Genomic DNA, 236 nt, shown 5'->3' with positions numbered 1-236 from the left:
TTATTTGATGAATAAAAAGTTAAAAAGAAGAGCATTTATTTAAAATATAAATCTTTTCTAACAATATACACTACAGTTCAAAAGTTTGGGGTGAGTAAATTTTTATTCTTTCTGTTTTGGAAAGAAATTAAAACTTTTATTCAGCAAGGATGTGTTAAATTGTTAAGAAGTGATAGCAAAGATTTATATTTTGAATAAATGCTGTTCTTTTTAACTTTTTATTCATCAAAGAATCC

Source organism: Sinocyclocheilus grahami, unplaced genomic scaffold, assembly GCF_001515645.1.
Source record: "Sinocyclocheilus grahami isolate Dianchi unplaced genomic scaffold, SAMN03320097.WGS_v1.1 scaffold642.1, whole genome shotgun sequence".
Classification (NCBI taxonomy): Eukaryota; Metazoa; Chordata; class Actinopteri; order Cypriniformes; family Cyprinidae; genus Sinocyclocheilus; species Sinocyclocheilus grahami.
The sequence above is the reverse complement of the archived record's forward strand: the minus strand, read 5'-3'. Positions refer to the sequence as shown.